Source organism: Aphelocoma coerulescens, chromosome 3 (genome assembly GCF_041296385.1).
Source record: "Aphelocoma coerulescens isolate FSJ_1873_10779 chromosome 3, UR_Acoe_1.0, whole genome shotgun sequence".
Lineage (NCBI taxonomy): Eukaryota > Metazoa > Chordata > Aves > Passeriformes > Corvidae > Aphelocoma > Aphelocoma coerulescens.
In genome coordinates this window covers 69,520,977-69,548,544 of record NC_091016.1, presented here as the reverse complement: position 1 = coordinate 69,548,544, position 27,568 = coordinate 69,520,977, and the positions used below count along the sequence as shown (strand labels likewise).

The 27,568-nt window shown below is 39.8% G+C and overlaps 1 long non-coding RNA gene across 2 annotated transcripts; it reads right to left on the bottom strand.

Moving 5' to 3' along the window:
- Positions 1–3,209: 3,209 nt before the first annotated feature.
- On the bottom strand, positions 3,210–27,500 carry LOC138107292 (uncharacterized). Of its 2 annotated transcripts, none has more exons than XR_011149383.1 (3): positions 27,111–27,500; positions 23,096–23,205; positions 3,210–3,288 (listed from the first exon to the last, which is right to left on the bottom strand). It is a non-coding gene; the product is annotated as an uncharacterized lncRNA (long non-coding RNA). The 2 variants fall into 2 exon arrangements; XR_011149384.1 differs by lacking the exon at positions 3,210–3,288 and adding an exon at positions 6,623–6,686.
- Positions 27,501–27,568: the final 68 nt, after the last annotated feature.

Genomic DNA, 27,568 nt, shown 5'->3' with positions numbered 1-27,568 from the left:
CTGGGGCCGGGATGGGCTTCGGGAGCGTTGCCGCAGCGTGGGCATCGCACCAGAGAGACGCTGTCCGGCAGCACCGCTGACGAGCCATGGCCCCGGGCGAGTTCGGACAGGGCGCCGGCCGTGGGCGCGGTGCGGTGCCGCTATCCCGCGGTGTCTCCAGGCGGAATGAGGGCTTGCGGCACCGCGAGCTGCGCGGGCGCGGAGGGGAGGCGGTGACTCCTCCCGGCTCTCCGCGGCCCTCTGCAGGTGCCGCCTCCCGGGCACCCGCGCGCGGCTGGAACGGCTGCACCAGGGGGAGCTCGGCGGGATCCCCGAGGTGGCTGGGCCGGAGAGACCCTCCCGTGCGGGAAGGGAGGTGGAGGGTCGGGACTGCCACGGCCTGCGGAAGGAATCAGCACTCGTGGGGACCTGGTCGAGAAGAGGCAGCCAGGGGCTTCAGTGTCCTGCTGACGGACAACGGGAGTGAGGTGAAATGAGAGCGTCAGGCTGGGTGTAAGGAAAAAGTTATTCATGCTGCGGACAGCTGGGCCGTGGGAGTGGGTTCCTCAGGGATTTCCACTCCTAAACAGACGCTCCTGAGCAACCTGGACTGACCACGCAGCTGGCCTTGCTGTTGCGCAGGAGGTTAAGTGAGAGGCCTTACAACCTGAATTTTCTAGTGGGGGTTGACTTTCACTTGCCGAAGGTGTTGGGATGTGTGTGTGGATGCTGACTGCTGAAAGGACTGGATATGACTAACCTCATGGCAACTGCTGTGCTGCACAGGCTGCAGGCCCTGGAAGTGCTGTGGAAACTGAAAATTATTTACATTGTGTGCAGTCATACTGATTTTGCAAAATCCAGCACATGATATATGTTGCTTGTACAAGTTCATCCCTTTCATGCATTATAACCTAAAGTTAACTTCAGACTTCTCACCTAACCTTCATGCATGAAGGCATGCCATGCCTTTTTTTGCAGTGCGCAGAATAGATTTTTCTACTTAGGAGCAGAGCTGTACAGTAAAATGAAGCATTTTATATGTAATCCCTATGTAATTTCTAGGAAAATTAGAAGGCAGGGAACAGGATCATGATTGAGGTTGCTGACTGTTCATTACAGAATTCTGAAGAAATTGTAAGAGACCAAGTTTTCTGTCTCAAAAATCTCTGTGTGATGCTGTGTAACACATAGTTTTAATCTGATTTTTTTGTGAAGAGGTTGAGGGATGTGTTTTCACAATGCCAATCTTAAGATGCTGGGGTTTCATTTAGGGTAGCTTACTAGTGAAAAACAAGTCAACAGGCAATACACCATAAATATTCTATGTATTTTATAATGCGCAACATCAAGAAATCAAGTCCTATTTGACACTGATTAATATTTTTTCTTTAATCTTACTGCTTCAGAAGTAAAAGCAACCATGCAGCTCATAGGAGTGCTCTTTAAGGAAATTAATATAAGCACTAAGAAACAATGAGTTGGCAATGAATAGAGAGCAGACACTATTAGATATCTGTGTTTAATTCCATATTGTTCATTCTACAGCCACTGAAAGAGGTTAGGGACCAGTAATTAAAAGAAGGAATGATAATGCATATGCACAAGCAGTTTTAATTTGTTCCAGCTATACTGCTTGATGTTGTAATCTTCATGTTTTATGTATTACATTGCATAATTTAAATAAAGGTGATGAATTATTTTTAGTATCTCTTGCTCCAAATTCAAAAACAGCATTAAAAAAGCCTTTGACTCTCTCAAAGAGGAGATGGAGTATCATTTTTCTTTTTCAGGAAAACCAGTCACTGCATTTTTTAACTTGATACAGCAGATGCTACAATTACCACAGCACTAATGGCTTAGGGTTTTACCTCTAGATACTTTCCATATGCAGAACAGACTCTAAAACTCTGTGTCTGATCTTTCCTCGTTCATTCCTCAGATGCTCTAATATCACTAAGCATGAAGAACGATAGTAGAATATGGGCCAGTTTCTCCAGAAAATAATACAGCAGCTTCCCATGCATGTCTAAAAACAGTAACTATACTGTAAAAGACTTAACTTACGGGTACAACAGGAGACACTTGGTCTCTGCTGCTTTCAGAATCTTCCTAGGTTTGCACCATCCCAGCTGCTGTCTGTCATTGCCAGTACTTGTGTGGCTGCCAGTATTTAATACCATTGGCCTGAGCAAATGTAATTGACACAGTACTAAAACCAACTGCCCCTGCAACAATCTTGTCTTCATTAAGGTTTCCAGTGTTGCTAAAACCAGTGGAAATGCCTGCAATGAACTTTCCCTAGATTAGAAAATTCAGGAAGGCTTCAAAGGAACTGCTTTCTTCCTCTTTCCACAGCAAGACTTGGATACCTCTGCTCAGAATCCCAGAGCTTTATTTACATCCGTATTTCTTCTCACACTGGTTTTAGGCCATTTGTTTTCTGGAGAAATCTTCTGCCTTATGACAAACTTTGCTTCTCTGATCTGCAGTTTTGGAAAAGTAAATAGCCTCACAGTTTCATTAAATTAAAAATCAATGTTGCTTTTCTTTAAACAAAATAAAATGTAATGCATTTTTTGGTGTGTGCTTTTCCTGAACTCTTATTGTGGGACAAACAGGTCCTAAAGAGGAGAAGGATGTAGACAATTTCTTAAGCAGAGTAATGAAACATCTGGGTGACTAAATGAAGTCTGTGTCATTCTGCATGCAGCATGTCAGGTGGTAATTTTCATAGTCCTCTGATTTTCAAAGAATGGGTGAAGTTCGAAGGGACCACAGTGGGTCATCTGATCCAACCTCCCTGGTTAGCAGGGTCATCCTAGAGCACATTGCACAAGATATTTCTTGAATATCCATTAAGGGAAATTCCACAACCACCCTCACAGTAAAGGTTTGCCTCATATTCAGGTGGAAGAAACAACATTTTTGGGACATGTACTCTGCTGTACTAGCACTAGAGAAAAGCCATTAATGTAGTTTCAAATATTTTTGTCGATCCCCTTTCCACTCCTTGGAGTTTGTATCTAAATTTTGTGTAGGTGCCACAGTGATAAGAACTGTTACCAATCTGTTGTTGCACTGAATATGCAAAATTTCTTTAAAGTGCTGATACAACCTACGCACTGTTTAACAGATAGAAAGGCTGCAGTGTAGGAGCTGCTGTCTATGGACTATAAATCTGTAGTCAAAATGGCTGTTTGCACAACTCTTGCACCACTTTGCTTCTTGGCATTACCTAAATGACACTTTTATAATGTTCATCCTGTAGTCTCCACATTAATCCGGTGGCACAACTATGAGCAGTGTCTGTTAGAGAAGAAAATAAGGAAAAAATACCATATCTAATTATAAACTCTCTGATGTTAACAGAAAACAAGACATAAGGAAAAATACTCATGATGCCTTCTTGTATGTAAAGATGTCTCCTTTTTAGATATTTTGAAGAAAATAGGAATGAAAAAAAGATCCCAGAAATGTGTAAACACAAGAAAACTGCCTAATCTATTCCTGGTAAAATAATATAACTGCTTTAGTTACATTTAGTTAGTTATATTTAGTGACTAACTTCAGTTACTCAGCAACATCATTGTGGTTTTTAATGAGTAAATTCCTGAGTGGTCTGGAAATGGGTCCTGAAAAATTGTCTCTCCTTCTTCCATAAAATTTTCTTATAGAGGGGAACAAGCTTCTCCTAGAAGCTGCTTTCTGGAAAGGAAATGTGTTTTCTTTTTTGCCCAGAGGTTAGTTTGCTGGCAAGTCTACTGGCATTCAGCAAGGTTCCAAGGCACTGGATTAGTGGCTGAAAATATCTTCCATAATTAACAGAAAATGTGCTACAGCATAAAAATGTGCAGTAGGAAAAGAAGATCATTGTACCTGCAATTTTACTGTGATAAAACTGCATAATTGATGAAGACACTTACCATGGACAATATTTTCAACCTGTTGTCACAGGAGACTTCAAGTGCCCAGTAATATCATTTGTATGCAGCATCTGGAGCTCAAGGTTACACAATTTATGCACATGAATGATGTGAAAGGTACCCTTTGGTATCACAGGAGTGGATGCTGCCACTACATTTGATTGCTGGTCAAGGAATGCCCCTTCCAATTCGGTACTTTTTAATGTGTGATTCTGCTTTGTGCTTCTGGCAGTGGAACAGTGCAGCAGATTCTCTCTCTGGCCCCAGATTTCGGCACATCAGATACAGCCCAAAACAAGAGACAAGTTATATTGGTGCAGTGTGAAGGCATGAGTTTTCTCACACCCCAGCTGTGGTGCTGACAGGGAGGACAAATGCAGCAATCCCACTCTGACAGCTCTTATATGGTGATTATAAGCTGATAAATGTAATTGTGGGGGTTTGGAATTAGTAAGATTCTGATCTTGCAGATACTACTGGTTAAAGGACTCATTCCTATCACCGCATCTTCTGAATTGCTAAGATTCTTCTTGGTTACTGCTGTACTGGCTTAAGGGTTGGCCTCAAGTTAGGACATGTCTCTGTAGATGTGCATTGTTGGACATATCATTAAAGAAAAGAAGCCTGGTTTTATCTCTGAAAGAAAAAGCACACCTTAAGGGCCTTTGCACCTTTTATAGCAATAGAAGTTGTGGAGTTTGGAGTGTTAAAGAAAAACCATAAAATAACAAAAAATGTAGAAGATAAGCAGTATGTGATGTAAGATAAACACAATGAATTTAAACTTTTCATTCAGCTAGAGAGAAGGGGTGGGGAGGCTGGGGGAAGAGGGGGAAGGGAGGAGAGAATCACATGGGAAATATACCATGTTGGTTGTGAAATTAATACCCATAGGTTATACTTTTCTTTTGTCTTTAGATTGCCCATTTGTTTGATTCTGTAGTATTGTTAAGTGTCAAAATCAAAGCCACAACATAAATTCCCCTGAACAGCAAAAAACAACTAGTAGTTCAAAGTGACTACTGATGTGAAAAGCCTGTGCTCCCTTGATGTTGCTGCTTGGCATCACTACCGACTGGGTAGTGAAGCGGATAACAAATATTGGCATGGGTAAGTGGCAAGTGTTGCTGAAGACCTAGATTTTGTTTGTAGAGCAAACATCTACAACAGATGGAAAGATCCAACCTGGCAGGCCAACCAGGGTTCAAAATCAGTTACGCCTAAAGAAATGTAGTTGAACCATGATTGTGTGGTAATAAAGTAGAGGATGAAAGCCATTAAGAAAGAAAATAAGTTACTTATTTCATAGCTGCACCATACCAACCAACGGAGACTCCAGAGGCATCTTAACTGAAGCAAAGGATGCGTATCTCTTTTAACTTACTAAAAACATGATTTTTCCATATCTGAGATTTCAGTTGCAAAGCTGATAATTCTCAATTCCTATAAAATCTCTGTTAATATGTCTAAAATGTTTCTGGTTCTAATATACTTAGCAGTGATGAAAGATTCTGGACTCCAGTTGGAGAGAGCTTGTGTCTTCACCAAGCTGTGTGAGAGAGGGCTCTCACTTAGCTTAAAAAAGCTATGGATAATTATCACATTTGAAAGGCATTTTAATGGGGCTGATAAATAGAATTGGGAGGGATGTTTTTTATTTATATTGGAGCCTCATGACTGCTGTGCCAAATAGGTTAAGGTCCCACCCTGGTCCCATTATCCTCAATAGTAAAATTAATATTTACATCACCATTGTAGTGTTTACTGTACATATTCCTAGAATCACCCACCTAAAGAGCCTGAGATCCAGCTGTGGGAAACCTTGCCACTTAGCAAAGATCGAAGAAACTGAGGCTGATTGTAACTCAGTATAAATCACTAAACACCTTGTAGGAACAGACTCACCAGGATTATTTGAATAAGTTCTTGTATCACAGTGTCCTGTGGTAGGAAGCCAAACCATTCACTAAGAATGCTTTGGACAGTGCCTATTGCAGTGTGACAGACCACACAACGAGAGAAGAGGACATTGGTTAATTAGATGAGTTCCATGTTAACCCCACGACTGAGTGGGAGCCTTGGCACCACTGCTTCAATAAAGACAAATACAAATATAGACCAGAATACTTGTAAAGGAATGAAGTCAATTTTCTGCAAGAGTTTTGAACAGAAGATTGCTTTACTTACCAAAAATTCTAAGTTTCTAACACTCACTGACTATTTTCCTGCTAGGTTTTGAAACTTTACAATGGCAAAAAAGATAGGAATTCGCAACATAGGCACAAAATCAAATCAGCAACCCCCCTGCCGCCTAAAAAACAACCACCAGAAATCCCCAAGTAGCAATGGTACTTGCACATTTCTTCTCACGATTCTAGCAAAAGGGCAAACCCACAAATTTGATACCATATCCAACCACTTGCCTGTTTGTGAAAGCTATAACTTTTTCAAAATAAAAAACATATCCAGCATCCACTCTGCTTCTCTTCTTTGGGATATGTGCTGAGGATCTTTTAAAGCAAGCTTTCCCAGGCCAGAGTACTGGTGGCATGGATCACCTCCGGTTGTATTTGTGGAACAAACAGGGCCAACCACAGAAACTGCTCCAATGGAAAAGTAATGTTAAGAAAATATTTAGTCTTTTCTAACTGTGGTTCTGACCGTCACTTTCTCTGTGAGGACAGTGCATACATGAGGCAGTTAAGATACTTACATCTGTCCCATTCCAAGTGCTTAAATAAGATTCCTGACTTTTCTTTTCCTGGCTACTCCTCCAAGTCTCTGGAAGCAAGAAAGCAGCATTATGCATCCTATAAATTATCCTCAGACCATTAGAAAATTGCCTGCTGACCCCATCTTTGAGATTGCTACTATGGAAAACACAGAAGTTGTGTGTCTGTAAATGTAATAGTAAATCCAGTTCACTTGATTGTGACATAAAACTTCTCCAAGAGTTCATGCTTATCAATAGCTCACTCCACTGGCACGAAGATCCGGATATTTACAGAAATATCTTTTCCTCATACATGTCTTTAATAGGGAATGCATTTGTAGCAGCTGGAATATTAAGGTTGGTGTTAAGATGTAAAAATTCTTAAAAGTTTCCTGATTAGCAGGGAGGGAGGGAGGGGGGAGGCCTTTTTCTTCATAAAAATGTGTCACTGGAAGGGTAGCACATAATGCATATTTTGTGACACTTCATCACAACTAAGAGATAATTTTTTTCTTCCAAATAACTGTGGGGTTTTTTCTTTCCACAGTCTCAGTGTTCCCCTCTTAGTTTATCCACATATTTTTCTACAATTATGTGTGTTTTTGTAAGCACACATTTCCACTATCTCTGAACTTGCTTCCCAGAGTATGACCCAATCATTAAGACTGAACTAGTCAAGTGATTTAACATACAAGGATTTCAGGTAGGGTGTAACCGGAGGAGAGAATGCAGCCCACCCAAATCTGAGACTGTGAATGCCAAGTTCAAGTAAATTTACTAGCAGGCTTTTTCCTTTTAACCCCCCCACCAAAATATATAATCAAAAGGTGAAGAGTTCAGTTATGGAACAAACAGGACCTCTTTAAAAATATGTAGCTGGCTGTAGCCAAAGACAAACTATGATGTCATTGGGTGGGAACTTCCCCTCACTGTATGAGAGCAACATTGGAGTGATGCGATGCAAGATGTGAATAAAATCACAGGAGTGATTTTTGTATATGTTGGGGTACAGTTGTCACAACTAATCTGCAATATCAGTGATTTTCTGTTTCATACCTTTGAATGTTTTTCATTTTCCACAAATTGGTGCCCACACAATTTTCCATTCCTAGCCATGCTATACTCATAGGCAGACTGAAAGCTAATCTGATTTGCAAAGTTGTCAATCACAGCATTGATTAGATAGTAGATAATGGTGTTAATGCAATCATTAAATGGCAAGCAGCTTTTGCAATGTTTTCTTTGAATAGCTTGTGGGGCCCCATCTATATTACAACCGCAGTTGATTCAGGGAACCTGTCTATGGACAAGTTACCCTGTACTGGGTTTTAACATTTATATTGATTGGCCCTTCAGACAGTTTGGTACCTAGTCCATATTTATGTCTGTTTGCAGAACTGGAAACTAGTTTTGCCCTCAAGAGATTTCCCATGCAGCCAGTTAGGCTTAGCTACCTTTACAGCAAACTGCTTGAGAAATGGCTTCATGTGCTGCTGTCAGAAAATGTGTCAGAAAAACGTGTTTTAAAGAAAAACTGGTTCTTATGTTGAAGTTTCTAATTCTTAGTATTCCATGTAAGACTCTTAATGGTGACAAAAAAAACCAAGGTCAAAATCTGGCTTTATCCTATCACTATTAATCAACCTCTCTTGACAGCAAAGAGGCCTCTATTTTATCCTGTATGTTTTACACTGAAATATGGCCAGCAGTGTGAATCAACTGCTTTACTTTTGTGAGCTTACACCAAAATAAGTTGGAGAAGCAAATTAGCTTGATTGTTTTCCCTGCTACCATATGGGCATAGAATTCCATACAATCTTTTCTCAGGATTGACTATTAGAAACTTTCTTGGTCTGTGGTGAACCTACATTATGATATATGTAGTTCAGATATGTAGATCCAGATAAAATATCCATCTCTTTTTCATTTTGCTTTTCCAAAGGAGAATGGAATGAATGTTTCATTTTTAATCAATTTGACTTCTCAATTTCACTGATGTAATTTTCTTTTTTATTAATCACACTAAAGAAAAAGCATTGGATAGATAACAAACAGCTTCGCAACTGGCATTGATTTTCAAAGAAATTTGTTAGCAGTTTTCAAGTACTGTATTCACAAAGGTCAATAAACTTAAAATGCACTAACCCATTGTTGGAGCCTATAGACTGCTGAGGGGAAAATGTGCTTCACAAAGAGCTGATCTCTTTAAAATCATCTATCTCAAGTCTTTGCCTCAGGTAACTTTTTAGCATTACAAAAGTGACATCTGTGATGTCTTATATAAAAAATAATGAATATCCTGATTTTCAGATAATGTAAAATTTGCCTGACACAAAGCCAAACGCTTCACACTCTTCTTTTTTCAATATGGATTATTCATTTTGTTTCTTGAAAGGAAGAAATTACAATGAATATCAATATTGGGCCCAAATATCCAATTTCAAATTTTTTAGTACTGGATATATTAATAAAATGTTTAATCAGCATGACTGCTGTATTGATATTGTATCATTACACTAACTTTGACTATTATCCATATGACATTTAGCAGTATTTTATACAAGTAAAAGCATCTTTCACAGTTAAAAATGTATGTGACTGGTTGAACTGGTAGTAAGAAAAATTATTTTACTGTATGCAATTTTAGATTATTGGGAATTAGGGAGTGATATGGTCTTTTGTGTGAGTAAAACAGCCATTATATCTATAAAATCAGGAACAATGTATTTGTTGACATCACTACTGTTTAGCCTAGAAACTTTCAGAAATTAACTTTTGCATTCAGGGTCTGACTTGTACATACAGAGTAAAACCTGTCCATGCAAGATGTGCTCAGAGCAAGTTAGAATTCCTTGCAAAATCCATATGCACCAAATAATTTCACTTTAATTTGATATGAAGTGTCTGCACAGCCAGGTGTGTGCTAAATGTTTAAACTTATCCAAGGGGGACCAGCAGTGCAATTCCCTGTTTGGAGCAGGCCTATTACAGCTTTTGAAAAGAAGCAATAGCAACATCAGCATTGCTCATAATGTCCTTTGGAGCCGAGCAGAGCGGAGGTGCCCCTGGCAGCTCCTTCCAGTGACAAGCATTCCACTGCGCTACAGAGTGGAGCGAGGAGTTTGCCCTGAGACACAGCTGACTTCCCCTCAAATGCCCTCCCAGTCTGTAATCCACAAACCCCACTAATCTGCACTGGGGCTTCCCTGCATTACCGTGGATTAGTGACGTTCTGCTGTATCACAGAGCATATTTACGCACTGTTTACAAACCCTATGCCGTTTAACCCATGACAAGCACGGGTCTGTAATCTCATGAACTGTCAAGCTTGTTTAGTACAGGTATAAAAATATAGGTATAAATAGTGTTATGCTTTCTTCACAGGAGAGTTTTATACAGCATACTGCATGTATACTTTATAGCCAGCTTTGCACATGCTTGGAAAGGGAGGTTAAGTATCACTCGGCGCATTCAGCCGTTCCTTTGCACAACGGCAGCCTCTCACAAATCTGTCAGGAGGCGGTGGTGTTCAGGGACTTTGCCTGGATTCCCCTTTACTCCACAACTCTTTTCTAGTGGCTTGGCTTCCAGCCTAGCAGTGTTACTTATTCTTCCTCTCTCAAATAAAATCTGTAAGCCTCTATCCTACAGGAAGCCTGACAGCCTTAGACTCCCTGCTCCCGAAGGCTTCAATCACCCTGTTTTTTAAGGTCTACTAGTAGTCTTCTGCCAAGCATGGCTCAGTTCAAAAGTAGTTGTGACTAATTCAAAAGAGAAGCAATTTAAAGGATGCACTGAGTTCCTTTAATCTCACCATTTGTTTGCTCTTTTTGCTACTCATCACCACTGTATTATCTCTTTTCCTTCCCTTTTCTGTGGTGAGCCAGTTGGTGAGTTACTGTAGCAAGATCAGGAAAATTGGAAGAGTCCTTTTCTAGGCTTTTCAAACTTCTGGTCTTCCTGCGCCTAAGGCTGTGGCAGCCCCTCTCCTCCCCCTTCCACCCCATCAGTCTGCAGCCTCTCTGTGCATAGCTCCCACAGGCAGTTGCCATCACCAAAGCAAAAACGTACCCGCAGGCCCTACAGAAGGATGGCAGCACTGGCTTGTTTTCTCTTGTTTGGTAAGAAGGGCCAGAGCCAAGCAATGGGGTGCAAAGTGCAAGATCTAGTAAGGAGTAATAGGGTGCTGTGGAAAGGACAGCGGGGCAACCATGCAGGGAGAAAGGGTAACCAAGTGCCTTCCTAAATGTCTGCTTACAGCATGTGGATATGCACACAAACAGCTCTGCATACCTCACAAACACTTACATTACAAATTGCCTAAGTTCTTCTTCTTTGAGAAAATACTATACTTGGAGTTGCTGGGAAAGTCATGTCTGTCCATTCCTTCAGGGCCCAATCGGGGCACCCCTTCTTTTAAAACTTGCACCTCACTTGACATCACCTCTCTCATCTGTAACCTCCTCCTTCTCTTCCTTTTCCTATCTGACTGCTGCAAGACCCTGTATTCAGTCTCTACTCTGCTAAAGCTTCAGCAAAGTGATAAAATGTGGCAAGGACAAGCATAGGGGATATTCTGACACTGGTAAAATGGCATAAGCCTGAGTCACATGGACGACTAATTTTTGTGGCAGCAAACTACTGACTATTGCTGTAGTCTTTAGCTCTAACACTAATTTCACCATGAACAAATTACTGCTTTTCCTATAGAATAGATTCTCTCCTTCTCTAGGTACTCCGGTGGCTTGCTGAGCCATATGTACCACTTTTCATTAACAGACTTTAAATAGAACCAAAAGAGATGTATCTTTCTTCTCTTCTAATGTGGATCTAATTCTAAGTTTCTTCTTTGGTACAGCTTACTTTTTTACCAGGATTGTAACTACAGTGAAGGCAGGAAAAGTTAAGTCAAAATGAGATTTGTGGTCTATGAATCACTGGACTACTTCATCAGAGTGTTTGGTGACATTACCTCTTTCTTCTTCTATTCCCACTCCAACAGTTGGGGTATTTTTATGGTGCACAAGTGTCATGGGAAGCTGGCCTCAGAAACAAAAAGTATATCCAGGACCACCTGTGTGCAGTAATGACAGAACTGAACTGTATTCTCTACTCTTTGAAAAATGTAAAGGTTTAGTATGGGGATGATGTATCTGTGGAATCAAACCCATTAATTCCTGTTGAAGTTATTACCCTTATTGAAGCATTTTTTTCAGTTGACTTTGTGCAGCAGTCTCGGAGAGGCTTCTGTAACTTGCATCTCTATTGAATTTTATACTAGATGCAGCATTTACCAATATTTCTGAGGAAATTCCTAGGCACACTGAACTGCAAATTTGCTTTATGTGTGACTGGCATACATTAAGAAACCACCTACTTAAGAGAAGTAGTAGGAACACTCTTCACACAACATGCACAAACCCTCTTATGATTTAAATGTGAACAGACTATGTATCTTTGCCATGTTAGCTCAATAATCCAAACTTCCCTCGGGCAAGTTGCCTGTGTGTCTAAACAGCATACATCTGTTCTTTTCCACCATTTGTTTACATGTTCTTCCTCTCTGTGTGCCTGCTCCATCCTCATTTTAAAGACATTCCTTAATGCTTTGTTTATTTCCCATGTAGATTTCACAACTGCATGCTGTAACAGTAGTATGTGTTGAGTGCTGGTTTTATACAATTTATGATCCAGTGTTTGTTTTTTAATGTATTAGTGTGTATGAAGAATAACCCCATGAAGTCATTCAAGGTTAAAATCAAGCTTTCTGGCTTCAGGCTGCCTGGGCAGCATTGCGAAATACTAAACTGCATGGTAATGTAACTAATGAATCTATGATGCATACTGTAATACAGAGTAGGGGATTTAGGATAGGAGAGAAAAATCTAATTAAAATCAGCAATTTAATAGCGTCATCCAAAACATTGATATATTCTTTCACTAAGCATAGTAAGAGGAAAAATACACACTGAAGAAGAAACATAAATATTTTTTAAATAATGACAGTTTCTGTTCTCAGGTATTAAACAGTCTGATTTTCAGAATGCTGAGTAAATATTTGTTCAGTAGCACTGAAAAAATAATGCTGGATAGGTGGGAGGGAACTTCTATGAAGCCCGCCATCTTAGCAATGTTAGTACAACATTGTACAAATATCAGGACAATGAAGATGCTTCTTTTATCCTAGGGTTGGAGTAAAACATTGCTGCTGTTTGAAAATTGTTACTAAAGCAGCCCAGTTCTGAGACATATCTTACAAACCTTTTAGCTTAACATTATTTTTTGTTTACTTTTTACTGTTTAAAGTGTTCTACAATTAATAAACCAGATAGCCTGAAGTGGGTTGTTTGTTCCTCTACTGAAATGACGATTGGTGCTACCAAAACAAAGCACTCAGCACAGGACTTGTTTACATGTTTAGTCTGCTTGCTTATCATATTTGAGCGCTGATCAGTGCTGCCTCAGTCTCTTTTTCCAGAGTCTCTGGTTTCCAACCTGGAGTAGAGCCTGCAGTGTGGGTTTTTATGAAAAGCTTAACAATAAAAGTAAAATTCACAGAGAAATACTTTCCCTGTTTTTTATGTAGAAATCTCAGTAAGCATATGAAAAAGTCTATTGCATTAGGAATGGGCACATCTGACATTTCATTCCTGTAAAATGCACCCACAGACTAACAATGCATCATTCAGAAAATAAACCAAGTATTTCCAAGGTAGAAACATAAGCAAAAAATTATTCCTGTAAATAAATGAATATTACTGTAGGAAAAAAGATTTGTGCTGATTGATCTGCTGGAATTACAAAACCCTACAATTGGCAAAAGATCAGTGTGGAATTAAAATTCAAACACTGAGGAACTCATTGAGATAATGATTCTGCTCCTAGGCTTTTTTTCTTTTTTGAGGGGGAAAGTGACTTAGCAGCAATGCAAGTGTCTTCTATTTGTGATGACTATAAAAAAAGCAAAAATATTTTTTTAGATGTGTATAAATACTATTGTATAATACCCTGTTGATCTCTGATCCTTGTGAGCACAATTATTTTCTTTGGACAAAACCCTCTCTTCATTAGCACTGAATGGTATTTGTCAGTCTTTTTCCTGTTTAGATGATTTGTTCAGTGTTGATATATTTAAAAACATTCAATTGGTTGGACTAGTATCTGCGGCTTTCCATCAAAGGAGTGATGGCAGTGGCTGAGGGTCTAAATCTCAAAGCACCACTCTGTAGACTTCCTAAGTGATTAGTACAGAGTATTATCGCTCTCCACCATCTGGCTATCTAATATGGAAACGATATTAAAGGAATCATAAGACCTATACAGGCTTCGTCACTTTGGACATACAGAGTGTCACAGCAAAAATGTCAAAGCTATGTTTAAAACAACAAGAGATGTGCTTAAACATAAAAGAATCATTTCTATTTGCAGGGAAGACATACGTCTGTCCTCCCTCATTTTAACTACTTGCAAGTAAATAAAGCCATACATATGTATACTGAGATAATGCAGCTTAGCACATATACGCAGACTGCGTGTTTAGCATGCTAGGAGTGAAACCTGTTTAAGTTAAGAGTCTCACTTTGGTTTGATGTCACTACAATTAGTTGATGTGTTGGATGGTTTCTGAGGCTTTGATTCATCTATGCTTTAAAGGTTTTGAAGTTACATGCTTAGGGTAAGGCGGAATTACAGAATCATCAGAAATTTCTGTGCTAAAGCCTCACAATCCAATACATAAAAACTCTTGTAATTCAGTGTACTGTATATCTTTGTGTATAAAAATATCCCTTTATAAGGAAGAACAAAAGATACGCTTCTCCACTCCAGGAACATTACATGGAATAAAGAGCCTCTGAAAACCTCTGAAGCACAGAATGCAAGCTTGTGCTGCCAGACAAAAGTGAAAGCCTATCCTGTTTTCTCTCTCCCTGATGTAGTTGCTGTGTCAGATGAGGGCATCAGGGCAGATTCAAAAGTCAGAATGAAGAAAAGAGAAACAGTGCAGAGAAAAGTGTGGTGAATTCAGTCCTGTGAACACCTAGGTTTTCCCTGTGCAAGCCCAAGGCTTTTTAATTTGTTTGTTTTACAGAAGTGCAGATAAAGGCAGTAATTAAAAATGGGTTATCAGATTCCACTCATTTGTAGGTGTTATGCTCCAGGGTATTGTAAGCCCTGTATCCGGCAAAGAGGAAAGCAGAAAAAAAGGGAGGTCTTTTCTCCTGTTTCCTTCAAGCTGTTTAGGAAGTTACTTATTTTCTTCTTTTTAAATGGTTTTATTTTTATCTCACAATGAAAATCAGTTTCTTTGCCTTGCCAGAGAATCCTGAGCTAGTGGGCTTTCTGCTACACTCATGCACAAAAGTGCTGTAGCTGTTAATGAGGAAACAACACGTTTGGCTGAGCAGCACCACTAATAGAGTCTGGTTTGGCAAAAATTTATGTCTTTCGGTCCTGAAATCTCCTTCCCCACTGCAGTGATCTCAGGTCCTCCTGTGTGGCACCTGCCTCAGACAAAAGACAGCTTGAACTGGAGCTGACCTAGAGGAAGGACAGTAGTGGAGCTGAGAACCTTTCCCTCTACTAAAGAATTATTTTCCTTTCTATTCTAGCTAACTGTAGGGCTTTTTTACAAACCTTTTAAGACAGTGTCTTTAAGATAACTATCCTCTTGCACATACGGCTGAAAGTGGTCACTGACTTCAAATGATAGAGGGCAATGGCTGACAGCAGTCACATGTGCCTAAGGAAACTAGGCTATTAAATCACTTCTAATATGTGTTTTTATGTTCTGTATTCTCAGTATTTTTGACCACATTTCTCTAACCTTTGGTTCTGTTCTTCATGATCTTCAAAGGAGTGTAGTAAGTAAGAAAAACCCAACAAACACCATCTTCTTACCCAAAATTTCAACTTCTCTTTCTTCTTCATACATCACGAAAAGAACACAGCATCTTTTCCCTCTGTGAATAAGCTACTTATTACACACGTGAAGGCTGTGGAACTGTGTAGCACTGCCTTTGGCAGCAAAGCCAGCTCAAGTCAAGTTGATGAGCTCTGTTTACTGCTCCCAATCTGATGCAAAGTACATTGTATGTACTTTGCATCCACAAAGAAGTTGTGCAGACAGAGCTGTCTCTGGAATCTAGGATAAGGTGGCTCGCTAAAATTACACACATTAGAAAACCCACAGAATTAATTTTTTAAGGTATTGCTAATACAAGTTTTTTCCATGTTCTCATTCTCATTTCTTCTGCTTCAGTGGTGCAGGGGCAAATGTGCACTGCTGCAGTGGGGAAAGGAGGTGGGACGTAAGTCTTAAAGGAGATCTGCTACCAAAGTGGAAATTTGGAGTTACTCCTGAAGTGTGAAATTCTGTTCTCACTGAAGATACCAGCAAGTTTGTCTTTTACTGCAGAGTGGATAGAATTCCATCTTGGGCAGCCACAGCACAAGGGCAAGAATCCAGGCTCTACTGACATCAGGAGTAAAATATCCCATGAATTCAACATTGTGGCACTGAATAAACTCCAATAGTTGCAACTCTGTTCTAGGAGAGCTGTAAAACCTGTGAAACGTTATCTGTCAGTTGAATCTCCCCTGCCATTACAAATTCCAATCATAACTATGGAAAAAGAATTATTAAAGGACCAAAAGATAAAATTAAAATTGCTCCATCCTTAACTGTCCCAGTCTTTCCAGAAATCATTTAGGATACAAATAACTTTTAATTCTACTGTGCCTACATTTGCATGTATAGTTTAGGCAAATGTTTTATGAGAGTATTTAAAGTTTTCTGGTGCAATTTTTTTTGTTAAAGCCAGTGTCAATTAGTACAGACTGTGACCCATTTTCCATAAAATTGGCACTAATTGCGCAGACAGGAGTATGAACACCAGAAATGTACACAGTTTGGCAGTACTAAAGACACAAGTTTCACATACATTAAAAAAACCCAGGTGCTGGCAGAATATACTAGGAGAGAGAAAAAGAATTGTCAGCCTCTGCGCAGGGTTCAGACAGTTCCTAATGACCTTCCACGTGCTGGTTTGTAATGTACAGGACCTGCTCATTAAGTCCTAATTCTGGCAAAGATTCCTTTCCCCTGAGTAAGGAGCATAGAATAATCCACACAGTGAACACTTGATAACAAGGCCTATGAAAAATAGCACAAGATAGTTTTTGGTAAGGAAATATAAATTTTCTAAACAACTTGGGTATGTTATTTTTGGTTTATACCTAGACGTATCAACGTAGTCAAGACGTTTCTGTCACTGAAATCTCTTTGAGTTATTGGATTCATCTGAAGTTAAATGTATTTGTTCTCAACTTTAACTCATTGTTAGGCATGTACAGTCTATGGCTGAAAGAAGGAACACAACAGCAACAGTGGTTTTCTGATCCTAAGAAGACAGTATTTTTGGCAGAAATTGGCTTGGTATTTCAAAAGCTACTGTCTCCTTCAAGTGTGCTAATAGTCTTGTAGAAACTGTAAAATCTGTATACAGCATAATCACAGTAGGCATATACCCCTTTAGCCTGCAAAGGACTTATTAAATATTCTACTGCCTTCATTGTAGACAGGCAATATACACATTCCCTTTTTTATGGTGTAAATTAGGGAAAGAATATGAAAATGCCACTTTCAAAAAATCAGATTTAAATAAAATGTAAAACACTTAGTAATTCTTTAGACTACTCCTTCTAGTACAGCTTTTATTATAGCTTTACATCCTGGATTTCTACCAACATAGATGTCATCTCATTCAATTAAACTGGACCATTTTCAACAATGTTGGATGCAATGAATCACTCAGAAATCAACTTTATGAAATATACTTGGGGACAGTAAACTTTTTAACTAATAATACTTTAAAAGATTTAGGAATAGGTACTTGCAAGAAGATGTCTTTTATGACATATGATTTACTGGAATTCTTATGGGTTCTTTCTGAAATGTTCTACTAGTAATTTAAAATGAGACTTTAAAATGATGGTTTATGAAGGGTACCAGCTCTTTTGTCAAGGCTCGAACTGGTGGTACTTACCACACAAACAAGAAATTATCTTGTCCAGTTTTCATTACACACATTTTTGTGGTGGTGATTTTTTCAGTAGTAAAGCAGAGAAGGACCATCTGAGATAGACAGACTGGCGTATACACCGGGGAGCCATATGACAAGCATTAAACAGCTTAGAAGATTGTCTTAGTGCATTATTAGTTCAGCAGTTGTAAGGATTATTGCTGTTGATGTTTGGGATTTTTTTTTCTGGCCATATCATAGTAAACAACTGTTTAAAGGAGAACAACAAAGTAGTTTTGCTGGTGCTAACAGCAGTATTTTTCCAAACAGAAGAAGGAGTGCAGGAAAAAACCATAGATTCAATGTCTGCACAATACTAATATAACATTTTCCACAGATATCTGAGCTGCTTCTGAATGACTTAAATTCACAATGGAAGCAGAACAAATTAATTAGTGCAATATTCTCTTTGGGCTGTTTGCTTGGCTAAGAAGCCCAATATATTCATCCAGATGTGCAGCCACAGTAAACACAGCCATCCAGGTCCCAGTACCCAAGGCTGGTTGTTAAGATCTGGACTCTGCTTCTCTTGAGCTATGCAGGCACAAGTAATAGCTCCTGTTTAAGTTACAAACCTTTCAGAGAAAGAAATCAACCTTCTCAGTATTAAACACAAGATAATTAAGGCAGGCATTAACCATAAAGAATGAAAGTCAAGACATCTAAGTTGTTTGCTAAAATACAGAAGCTGAGGAAGAATTTAAGATGGGTCATATTGCAAAAGTTAAAACTGTAGAAAAATTACTTTCCAAAGACTTTCTAAATTACTGTAGAGGGTAATTAAATTGTATTTTTCAAGGCCACCAAAACAAAAAAAAAAGTTTCAGTACTTGAGGCATAAGGTGAAGATCTGGACAAGAATTTCAATAGTAAGCATTACAGTTTACATTGACAATACTCTATCTAAGATAAAAAGTTAACTTCTGCCTAACACATGACAGATTGAGAGAAGAGCTTTGAAAGGTTTGAGACAAACATAAAGCTTATGTGTAAGTACTGATAGGCAGGAGCTGTGCCTCCCAGTGACTGAAGGAATATGGAGAGCAAGGACGATAAATCGTGTTTAATGATGCTGCACGTAGGCTGAAAGCCAGACATCTACAAGCAGATTGTCAAAGTCAGGCTGTGATCTTAATTTGATAAATATGAAGGAGAGAAAAACCTGAGAGTGAATTTGATAAAGATGGTAACTTGTGCTTTAGATGAAAGAGGGTAAGAAATGAAGGGTACAAACAAAGGGGTCAAGGAAAAAACAAATCCTCCAAAGGCAATGCTGAAACATGGGAGAATCAGGAGTCAACATTATCACAAAAATCAAGTCAGACAAGATTTCAGAGGCAGAAATTTGACCTTGATTTGAAAGATGTCAACTAGTCACAAAGAATAATTACGGGCCTTGGATCAATTGAGACTTGAGTGAAAAGAGATTCAGCTGTAAGGCAGACAATGGAATGTAGAACATGCAATTTTAGAAGAACTTAGCAAATGTAAACAGAATATTGACTGAGACTGAATGGGTACGACATAACACCTACAAAAGCAAGTACATACAGCTATTTTCAAAGGGACAAAGGCCCCTTAGGTTGCCAAATCCCATGAGAAGTCAGTGAGCTCTACTTGATCACTGTCCCTTGCTCTGAAGTCTCCCTAATTATCACTCTAATTACATGGATATGACAAGTCAGCTGTCATTAGTGGTACTTACTATGAGTCTCTGGAGTCCTGCAAATACAGTATGTAGTTGATAATACCTGCTGTAGACCACACATAGATCTGACACAAGTGCAGCTCAGCATTTCCTTGCAATTCAGCTTGCTTTTTCCCCCCCTTGTTATTCTGCTGGTCCTTCTCCTCATCAGTTAAGGGAACAGGTCCTTACTATTCTACATTGCTTCAGGAAAGCATTACTTCTTTCACTGAATGTCCCTCAAATGAGGGATCCTATTATTGCCCTCCTAACTGTCCCAAAAGCATAAAGCAACCTTTTCCTGGGTATGATTTCACCCTTCTTGAAAGTCTCCATGCACCTTACCTGTGTAACAGAGCTATGTTGGGAGGAAGGTCATTCTTAGGATTCTAGATACCGTTTTGCCAAGACACAGCAGAAAGACACCTACACGTCCCATAATATTACTGGTCTACTATTTTCAAATTGCCCATTATTTGCAATTTTGATGCTCATGTGTTTGCTCAAAATCATGATAATATTTTTAGGAATCAGTGCAAATTAGAAAGCAAGCGAGAAGTCATGTCACCACATCAGGCTATGTTACATGGGGAGTTAGCATTTGGTCAAAACTCAATGTGAGTAGATCTCATACTGAATATTTTGAACTGAGTATGAATTACGTGTCAAAAAAAATTCATTGATTCCCTGGATGCCCACAATAAGGAGAACTTTTGACAGAGTGCATTTTAATGTATGTCTGAGCTCCTTCCTTTCAGTGTTTCAAAGCATGTGTAAGCCACCTTTCATGACTTTTAAGCTGCAGATTTATTCTCTTACATATAAGCAAGTCCAACTCTCCTAAAATGAAAATCATCCAGGAAGTGAATAAAAATAAGACTTTTTTTCCTCCCGTACATGGGTACAAGTTCTCGTGGTAAGACCAAATAGCTGTTTTGATCAGACAAATGATCTACAGCTCTTCTGGAGCCCTGGGGAGACCCCCCTCCATCTCCTCACTTTATACTAGCTGTATTAAACAGCTGTTAGTCCACTTTCACAGATACATGGTAATGGTCACATGTTGGCTTATGGAGACAGACTGGATGCCTGACAAAACAACCCAAACATGGTTCTTTCAGTAGGGCTGCTTAAAACATTGTTCTAACCTGGACTGAAAGTTAGATGTACTACTGGACATGCAAATGTTTCTTCCCTTTCAGTTATTGCAGTTCATCTAGTGCCAGAGTATGAGTGAAGGTGAATTGAAAGTGGCTCAGAAAACATCTGCAGTATTGAATAAAAACTGTATGATATAATCTATTAAAGACATAGCAATGTGCTAAGCTAGAGAATTAAAACCCGTCTCTTTCCCCATTAGCCATGGGGATGTGCTATTCTTTAATGGTATTTGTTTTCTTTTTCATGCTTTGTCATAATACTAGAATGTGGACACAAGTTAATGTCTTTTCTCTGATCTAGGTTAAAAACATGATTGTAAATAAGGGAGCTTTGAACAGGTTCATCCTTGTGATTTTATAAATTCAAACCTTGAGCCTCAAGAAGACGATCAGGAAACTCCACCATCAGCAAAGAGGTGGTGAATACCCTCAGAGCCGTATATGCAGATGAATCCAATAACTCTAAGAGATTTCAGTGACAGAAACTGGATGCCACATCACATTGCTCCAGATGTGAGTGGTAGCTAAAGCAATGTTAGAATTGAGATCTCTCCTTTCTGCTGAGGTCAGGGGCACTTTTCTTCTTCAAACAATAAGTTACTGTTTCCCTGAATATCTCGTAGGAAAGGTATTTTGAGCATCACTGGTTTTTTGTTTTAGACTTTAGGTTAAACATAAACAGACTCTTAAGAGACTGCTGATGTGAGAGGAGGGTGGGATTTTTTGCACAGTTAAGCCCAGCAGCACCAGGGGTAAACCAATTTCAAAATTCATGTGGAACATAAAACAACACCGCTTAATTATTTCTTCCTAGGTAGGCTCTAACTTGGCAGGATCACAAAACCTACGCTGCGTGAAGTTTTCTGAGCACTTGAGCTTTGCAGCAATAGCCATAGCCATCAGCAAGTTCTTCCATTGTGATGAGCATTAGTGTAACAATCAAGAAAGGCTGTTTTGGCTCAAATGTTTCCAGTTAGAGAGTAGATGTTGAATTTAATTGTCTTGGCTTCAAAACGCTTTGCCAGAGCATGAAGTATTGGGCTAAAACACAAAGATTTTTTCCTAATTCTAAACCAGGTGATCACATAATTCAGGCCTTGATACAACTTGAGCCTTCTAACCAACATGCAGGCTAGAGGTTGTGTCTAAGCAAGACAAAATCCTGGTTGTTCATGGAGGGAGCAGAGCATCTCTTGAACAACTGTTCACTTCTTGTGCGAATTACAGTTTCCCTCTGGAGAAGCCTCTATCTTTATTGACTGGTGAAGAATCCCAAAGCATGTACATTCACACCTCAGGCTAAATGAGCAACTGTCAGAAGCTCTGGGAGGGCTTGGGAATTAATGTCTTGGCTCCTCTTAGGAAAAACAGCAGGTACACACCAGAAATTCAAGAAGAGAGAAGAATGATGAACTGAACTACAGGAAGAATTCTAGTACATTCTGGCAATACGGAGCATAGATTTGTTTCTTCTTAATAGGACACTGGGCTCTGCAAACATGCGGGAAAGATACTGCCTCTATTCCACAGACATCCCAACTTCACAGAAAATCCATAGATAAAAGGAGGAAATAGATACAAGGCCACACACAAAGCCTGCATAGTGGTGACAAATGCAGTGTGTTCGTGCAATACCTGAAGCTTGAGAAGATAGGAAGGTAGGAAGCCAGAGCTAAAAAAGAAGCTTGTGGCTGAAGGGAGAGACAGACAGAAGAACGAGAGAGGAAAGCAAGAAACAGAACAGACTGGCAGCACAGAATCAGGATTTTTCAGTTTTGTAAGTAAATACGTATTTCCCCCACCCACATCTGGAATAATATGAATTTTGGATTCAAAACTGCATTCTTTACTTGCTTAAGACTCCCAGTAAAGTGTATTTTGCTCAAGGAATGCAGGATCCAGTTAGTGTCTCAGCTGCATGACTTCTGCATGTAGTTGGCAAATTCACTCACACTTTTTAATTGCAGGCAGTGTCTTCTTTTATTTAAACACTTCCCGTCCACTTTCCCCCTGCACACAATTTTTTAAAACCTCTATTTCAGTCAGGAAAAAAAGAACAGCTCCAGGAAGCTGGAGATTCCAGATCAAACCAAACGACCTCTAGAGCTAAAAAGTCCAGTGGGTTTAGTAAAGCTCCAAAAAGTGAAATGTGCTTTTAGGTCAGTGTACAGTCTCTCATACTGCAGGTATGTGAAGGTTTCCTATCAAACTGAATGCTGTCTTCACCTTGCAGACTGGCATACTTAATGGTCTCCAGGACAGGCAATTTTTTGCTTAAATCTACATTACACTTGTCAAGAATCAGAGAAACAAGATTGTGCTAATCAAAATCACTTACTTTCTATTTTATAGTTTTGTTTGCGTGTATATAAATATTTAGGAAAAAGAAAGCAATCTACTCACATTACAAAATATGAACTAGTAGAGGTATTCCATTATATTATTTGTATTCTAATTACCTTACATTTTGGAAGCGTAGTTACATATATCACAGTGATGGAATCTGTGCTTCTGAGACAAAAGTAAAGAAATTAATAGCTTCTTCTAACCTGATGGTGGAGAAACATAGGGAAGACTGTTTTTGTTGACTAGAAAAGGATGATGTAACTCTGCTGGAGAATGAGGATTTATCTAGATGATTTCTGGCGGATTTTCTGTGCTGAAAAGTGAAAGGAAGATTAGATCAGGAAAAACATAGATTAGGAAAGCATATTCTATGTTTGCTGCCTGACTTATTTAGGAGGAAATATTAAAACTAGCCAATGAGATACAATTTGCAGGGTGAATGAGTAAAGTAATAAATTAGCTTTAATAAATGCTACGTTCAGGGAGGAAAGGCTGTAGGAGTTCAAGCTAGAGATCACACCTAGCAATAATACCCAGTGCAGAGTTCAAGTTAGTAAAAATACATTATGGACTGTAAAGTTAGTGCAGATGTGCATCCAGCCATTTTTGCCAAAACCTTTCAGGTCCTAGATGCAAGGTTTTACAATTATCTTTGTTGAATTTCATGTAGCAAGAACCCGCTGTTCCACTTTTCCAGCCTGTTGAGGTCCCCCTAAATGCCAGGTTTTGCAGGAACGTGGGATGGGTCCCCAAGCATGCTGCTTGTTCAGGCAATCTCTGCCATCATGCTATCCTGCACCTGCTTTCCCATTATCTACCACTACCTCTGTCAGCACACCACCTTTTAGCTCTTCCAGTTCTCTTCCAGCTTAGGTCTGATGGGACTGCTTCTCCATTCTTCAATAACCTAGTTTATAGCCATCCTTAGGAGGCTGGTGAGCCAGTTGGCAAAGACATTCTTGCCCCACCTTGTTATGTGAATCCTCTCTCCACCCAACAGATGTCACTCCCCAGAAATCCTGGAGGAACCTGGAAGTGTCTGAAATACTACATTGACATTAATAGCATTTATCTGTGCTGATCTTTGGCCCATGTCCCTCACAACAAGTTGCTATCCAGAGGGTAGCAAGGGAAGAACTGCTGCTCTTTGTAACCAGTTAAGTTTTCAGCTGCTTCCCAGTGTTCTGTTCCCTCCTCCTGAAATGTAAATGAACTGCCTGTGATCCACAGATCATGAAAATATCCATTATTTTCTCATGTCAGATGTCAATCAAATGCAGTTTCTATTCATTAACTACATCTCATAGCATCTTCAGGCACTTCTTCCTTTTATACCAGTTACTGTAGAAACTCCAGACTATTTGCTTTTCAATCTTTGCATTAAATTACCTTATCCCAGGCATTTCTCTACCTCTCATTTTCCATTATCTGTAGTACTGCAGCTCAAACTTTTCTTTGTTTCTCTGGCAAATCTCTTATTATTATCAGGTCACGGTCTATTATTCTTCTTTGCTTGTCAGAAAACAAGATGCTGTATCAGCAGTGACAGTAACGAAGACTTGTTTCATATCAGTATGTCCTCCCTTCTTATCACAACAACCCAAGCTTCCCCTACTGCTTCCATGCCCTCCCATTACAATACCTTCAACTACCTCCCATGTCCTACACAATATCCCAATGTCTCCTCTGGGCTCCCTGTAGCACATCCCATTCCTGCCCTTTTACTACCTAACTTCCCTCAGTGAGTCATGTCCCAAATACTCATAGCTCCCCCATATCTCTTGCTTGAATAAGATAAGACATAATATGTATTGATAATATGTGCCGTGACCTATCGTGTAATGAGCTGACCAATACTCATGGACAGCCACTCTTGGAAAAACAGACACACAGCATTGTTTTTTCTTTCCCTCATTTGGGAGCTAAATGGGTCTCTTTTTTCTCCCATATCACCCACTTTCAGGAAAGGTATGGGAATATCATACCTCTGAATCCTCTAACACTCTACATAATTTGCCTGAAATTAGTGGGTGGATTAAGAGAAGAAAAGGTGGGTGAGAGGCTAAAAGGCATTGGCAGTGCAGTTGTGTAAGCAAATACAACCACAGAGCTGACTCTGCTTCCTCTTTCTGCTAGCGTCACTCAGCTGTCATAATGTGATTTTTTTCCCCTTTGAAGGAACAATTGTACTGCTGAGAGGTTAATAAGAAACTTTCTTTAATAAAGGCAAGGCCACAGAAAATTGATAAAAGCGCTGGCTTTAGCCCAAACCTAAGCAGTAACGAAAAGCAGTTTCTGCCAGGCACCAGGTCAGTGACCTCTGCGAAACTTGTGCAGTATTTGGGAAGGCAGAAAAATCACAACTTGTTACTTCATATTTCTAGTCCTCAGTCAAACATTTCCCTCCAACACCACTTCTATGACTTGTAGGGACAATTCATGGGAACTGCTACCAGCTCTAGCTAAGGCACTTTTAATTTCTCACTTCCTCTCAGCCTGGAGATAGTATATTCATGCAGGTTGTGTGACCAAGGAATACATCTACAGGCATAATCTTAATGCCTGGCTAGTGGGTGCTGGTTACAGAAAATTTTAGCTCCATAAAAATGTACTTTGTTTTCATTTGTTAAGAGCACTATTAAATGCTATCTTAACTTAAACATTGCATTGGGCTCCCCTGTCAGTTTTACAAACAGAAGTGGTTTTGCCTGAAGTTTTCTTGCTGGAGATTTCTGCGAAAAACTTAATGAATTTATTTGGAGCAGTTTCAGATCCAAATTGCTTTTTAAATTAATATAAAAAGACACTGAATTCCAAAAGATTTTCTTCCAGTATTTGATCTATAACCCTCCTGAATCAAATTTTTACGGAAGTATGGTACTTGACAATGGAAACAGGCTAGGAAGAGGTGACCACTTATGCATGTAGTCTCCTAATGATAGCTGATATTCAAATGAAATGTGAATAAAAACTGCCATCAGCCTCATCCTAAAACTTCTCTTGGATCCCACAGAACTTGGACTTCTGCATCACATCCAACCTTTGGCCTCTACAGAACAATGCAAATCAAATAAAAATTCTACGTGAATGGCAAACACAGCTCAAAATGGATCAAAATAGTGGTAAAAGGAGGAGCCAAATACAGGAACTGGCCTCATTTTTCCCTCTTCTTTCAACCACCTTCTAACCCCCAGCAGCCATGCTGTTTCCTCCAACCATCCTATTTTATTTATTTGCTTTTGCCGTCTACAGAGAACCAGACATAAGCATTTTATGTCTCAAACGTTCTGACTGTTGCAATGGGAAAGGTGTGATCTAAGGATGTGGAGGTGGGGCAGCACTGTTCTGATCCAACTTCCTTGGGTCAGAAGCTCCACCTTGACACTTGTGTTCAGTGCCCCCATCCCCACCCACCTCCTGTAGGAGGGCTGGCTGTGCATGCATGAACAAAACAGGGCAAAAGATGTGGTTTACCCAACAGGCTTGCATCAGGTTATCTATAAAAGAAAGTGGGTCAGGCCCTCTCACACTCTTTTCCCTTTCTTTTTCACTTTCTTTCTCACAACCTCAGCTCCAGACCCTCCAACACACCAGGACTAACACAGGATCTGAGGATTGGTGTTATTCTTTGTACTCTCTCTCCCTTTTCTTTCTTTCTCTCCCCCCTTGCTTTGCCTGGGCAAAACACGGCTGTCATATTCTACCTTCCATACTGAACTTTGTTGTGGGTGTAGGGAGCTTGTGGAAGTCTGTTGTGGCTTCTGGGCCAGCACCTTTGAGTAGTGTGTTTGGCAAGTTGAGAACGTAATGAAATGTATGGGATAAAAATTAAGGACTTGTTAGCCACCACATTTGTGGAAATGTATTGTAAGAATTTAAGGGCTTGTTAGCCAACAACTTGAGACAAAACAGTGGGCTGGCTGCTGGAGTTAAAAACGCAAGAGTTCCCTGTCTTTGTTCAGCCTGATAAGAATTTACAATGAACATCATCCCTCTACCGATGGGTCGTGACACCATCCCTACTGTATTTAAAAATGAAAGTAGGAATCTTTATATGCATATATGCCACCTGCTCCCTCAGATCTGGTTTACGTGGATAGGCCAATCCGCAAAAGCACCAGGTGGCATTCAGCTTGGCTTCTCCCACCAAACGCCGTGACAGGATTTGGCTTCCAAGAGGCACCAAGTCTTTATTTAGGCAGGAAACGAGCGTCTCACCTTCCTTCCCTCAGAGCAGCAGCCTCTCCCACACACAGCTCTTTTTATCTGTTTCCCACTGGTTCCAGCCACGCTTATAATCCTGTGTGCATACCTTTACATCCTTTTATCTTTCTTTGCCGGTTAGTTTTTAAGCTCTATTCGGAGCTTCAGGGGAAGTCAAAATTTCTATTCTCTATGTAATTTATCACCCTTGAAGCCATTCCCAACACGAGACTGTACAGCCGGAGCAGAGCCCTTAGTGCCAGCGGACAGAGTGCCCGGGCTGCGTAAAGCAGAGCACATTTAGAGCAAGACTGTCTATTCTCCTCCAGACCACTGCTAAATTAATGTTAATTATCGCTCTGCAGCCCTAAGCTACAGCCGGTTATTTTGGGGGACGCCACTCCCGCTGGCTGCAGCTCCCCACTGGGGCAGCCACCTCTCGTTAAGACACCGAGTGAAAGCTGCGCACGAAC